Source organism: Phalangium opilio, unplaced genomic scaffold (assembly GCF_054372755.1).
Source record: "Phalangium opilio isolate 3A_F unplaced genomic scaffold, DU_Popi_V2 ptg000390l_1, whole genome shotgun sequence".
NCBI classification, from domain to species: Eukaryota; Metazoa; Arthropoda; class Arachnida; order Opiliones; family Phalangiidae; genus Phalangium; species Phalangium opilio.
The window spans coordinates 8,938,658-8,942,437 of record NW_028324234.1 but is presented as its reverse complement, the minus strand read 5'-3'; the positions used below and the strand labels follow the sequence as shown (position 1 = coordinate 8,942,437).

General features: G+C 32.8%; 2 long non-coding RNA genes across 2 annotated transcripts; one reads left to right on the top strand and one right to left on the bottom strand.

The window, feature by feature from the left end:
- Window positions 1-1,305: 1,305 nt before the first annotated feature.
- On the bottom strand, window positions 1,306-2,208 carry LOC149597093 (uncharacterized). Its single transcript, XR_016379462.1, has 2 exons — window positions 2,067-2,208; window positions 1,306-1,984 (listed from the first exon to the last, which is right to left on the bottom strand). It is a non-coding gene; the product is annotated as an uncharacterized LOC149597093 (long non-coding RNA).
- Window positions 1,822-3,780, top strand: LOC149597092 (uncharacterized). Its single transcript, XR_016379463.1, has 2 exons — window positions 1,822-1,962; window positions 2,024-3,780. It is a non-coding gene; the product is annotated as an uncharacterized LOC149597092 (long non-coding RNA).

Below are 3,780 nucleotides of genomic sequence, written 5' to 3'. Positions count from 1 at the left end.
CGCTTTTTCAAGAACAATTACATTTTCCGAAAACATTTTATCATGAAATTAATTATTTTGAAGGGAGTACGTGTTGAGGGATTTAATATTGAATATTTGAAATACTGTGTCTAAAAAGACCAAGCGAACTTTGACATAATTCGAAAGGAAGATGTAAATATTTAATAGTGGATGCCAAACCAGGGTGTTGCACGAATTCATACATTTAATTTCGTATATCGAAATGCTACATTTCTAATGTCGCGACTGTGAAAGAAAGGTTGCACTGCAATTTCCCTCTTCGTACTTTATACTTTCTTGGGGTGGGGGGTTAAGTTAAGTGTGACCTTCTTCGTTTAACTAGTAATGAATGGAAATGAATACAAAAGCCATTGGTACTGAAACGTATTTCTTTTTATGTAATCTTTACCTATACCTTTGGTTATATTTATACCGATATCATATTTTTCCAGTGCTACAGATAGCTACTTACTAACAAAAACCACACAGGATAAACGATGTTGCTTTGTCTTAAGTATACGGCATTCGTTTATTAACTAGTCTGAACAAAATAAATTTAAATTATCATATTTTTTTTAACATCAGTCTTCTTAGCAACTTACCGATTTAAGTTTTTTTTTTGATGCAAACTTGAAAATTTGTCAAGCCAGCAACAATTAAAACTATGTCCGTCAAGTGCTTACACGAAATCCCTTCAAAATAATTAATTTCATGATAAAATGTTTTCGGAAAATGTAATTGTTCTTGAAAAAGCGTAGATATGTAATTTTTACAATTAATTTAGAGGGAATAGATCGATTAACAGTAAAATCAGTTGATTGAATTTAATATTGATTAAGGGTTAAATGGATAAAAATAACTATAAAAATTGCAATATCTGAAACTTCAGCCAATTGATAAACCTCACACATATCGTTTGTTTTTTCGGCCTTGGTCCAAACCAAGACGTTTTTTTATAATATCTGTTACTTCAGTCTTAATGTAATTAAATTTTGAATAATTATGTTAGCTTTACCGTCATACATTTGGGGTTGATCTATTTCTAATTCCTTAAAGAAGTACTTCAGTATCGTTAATTACATTTATCTTATATCCAATAACATTGATTTCTATAAGCATATAATGTTGCACTTTATTTATGAAAGAAGCTTAAAAACGACGGTATTTGAAATATGGAAGAAAAATATTTGTTTCGTACACTGTATACGTATACAGTGGTGTCGAGATCAGACCAACAGCTTCCTTTATGTACAACCCCCAATACTGCCAACGGGTGATGTCATACTAAATTATACAGGGTGTAAATAAATGTTTAGAATTCATGTTTTATTGTATGCAAGTGACAACGAGTGACAAGGTACAAAACGAATACTGGAGAATGCAACAAAATATTTTAAAGCACTGTCCTACGATTAGTCTTAGAACGTGGGCCTCAAATTGCAACCTCTTAACTGTTTGGTAAACACCTCAACGTAAATATTCGACGTTTCTACCATTGTGGTTTAGGCAATCTTCCAGACGACTGTCCATGTCTTGCAATACATTTGCAAGCAGTAAACTCATGACGCATGGTAAGACTAATGGTATTGCCGTCTTGGGAAATCCTCGTCCGTTAAGGCTTGATGTAGGGGGTATAATAATGCTAGTAATGATGCCCTTGTAAACTGGCACAAACAGTAGAATGGCTTAGTGCAACTTCTTGTTCCACCGCTCTACTATTAGCATGAATTGGCTTCAAAACGTGCTACGATGTCAAAATCTATATCCTCATTACAGACTATACGGTCTCTTCTACGTTCATGATCTTGCACTACCGAAATCACGAAGGTGCTCGCCAATGTCGGAAAAGGTGCTTCGCACCGGATGTTGTCGGTGTGGAAACCGTTCGGCATAAAGCACTGCCTTTAGTTGAACGTTACTGCGACCTTCACCCAAAATAAACATCCTGTCCAATTTGTCCTGGTTAGAACAGGTTGGCATTTTGCTAGGAAACGAGACTAACTACTGTAATTCTTATACTTAGCTCCAACACTGAAGACCCTTATATCAAAAGGGACCGGAAGTACCTCAAAGTTGAGTTTTCAAAGATTGCCAGATTGAGCAGGTCATGGGATTTAAAGTGATGAAGGTCGCTTTAACGTTCAACAAGTGACACCGCGGTATGTTTTTGGTGCTCCAATGTCCTCACCCGATAGGTCCAAACAATTACCATCCTGGTTTTTCGGCTCAGCGTTGCGGTATTGCCGGTTCCATTAGAAATACAAGGTCTGTAGTGTTACAATTGTAACAATACTCCTGTTAAAAAGGCACACAAACTGTACCCCCGCCCCCTCCCCCCAAAACACTTTTAAATTTCGCGCCTTTTCAATGGCTCTCTTTTCAATATGGGAAAAATGATTTTAAATTTTTTAAGTGTAAGAATTAAACAGGAAAATGGAGGCTGAGTGAAAGATAAGTGTAGTTTTAATTATAATTTGTTAGTTTAATTATAAGGTATCCATGAATTTACCAAAAACATTCGTGTTTTGGGTTAATTTCACATTAATTATACTTAATTAAGTTTAATTTAACGGTTTATCTAGTGTGGATTTAGTTTATAATACAAGTTTCAATGAAATATTAACTTTAATTGCAATTACTCTAAAATATGTATGCGCTTTTGATGTATTTTAATGATGAATTAAATTAATTCGAAAGCGAAATAGGAAACATCTGTGGCTGTGCGAAAAACTTGCGTTGTTTTAATCTTAATTTGAGCGCAGTTCGGGAGAGTGGATTAAGCTTAAAAGTATAATTTATTGGAATTTTTTACCCTAATTGGAATATTTTGTGCAGTTTAACATTTTTGCCACAGTCATTATTTTACCCTAAACTTTTGAATTTCGCGCCAATTAATCTACTTTAAACATAGTTGAAATTAACTGAAGTGTGAAATAGAAAACATTGGGATTTACCAACGGCTTGGGTAGTTTTAATCTTAATTAAACAGTTTATTTAAAAGTTATTTGAGCTTTTAATCCAAAAAATGAATATTTTTGGTTTAATTTCACGTTAATTATATTTAATTGATTTAAAATTAACGTAAGATTGTATTTCGGCAGTGTACATTTAGGTTATAAATGACTTTCAATATATACTTAACCTTAATTGCAATTTTTAGTGGGTTTTGACTCTTATTTTACCTTAAACTTTCAAATTTCGCGCCTATTAATGTACTTTAAAGATAATTTAAATTAACTAAGTATGAGATAGAAAACATGGGGCTATACTAACAGCTTGTGCAGTTTTAATCTTAATTAAGTATTTTATTTCAAAGTTACTCGAGTTCTCATCCAAATATGTATATTTCATGTTTAAATTAACGTTAATTATACATAATTAAGATGAAATTAATGAAGGATTGAGGTTTGGCAGTGTTGATTTAGCTTATAAAATGAGTTTCAAATCACCTTAATTGTAAAGTTTAGAAGAGTTTTTCATTCTTGCCAACACAATGTGTTAAACTTTTATCATACCACGTGCTAAATTTGCGGTAACATAAAAATCATCTATAACATATGTTAATGAATGATGTGATTCTATAGTTTAGCAACTTTGGCTTCAATAACAGTAATTAAATTAAATACCTAAACAATTCATAGCAATTTAGACAAATAAATGTGAACTGTGGAGATAGCCAACAACGTAACCCTCCGTTGCTGACGTGGTTACGTTGGAAAAATCTGCGCTGATGTAAACATGGAAATTATTTGACTAATTAAATTACATAACGACACTGTC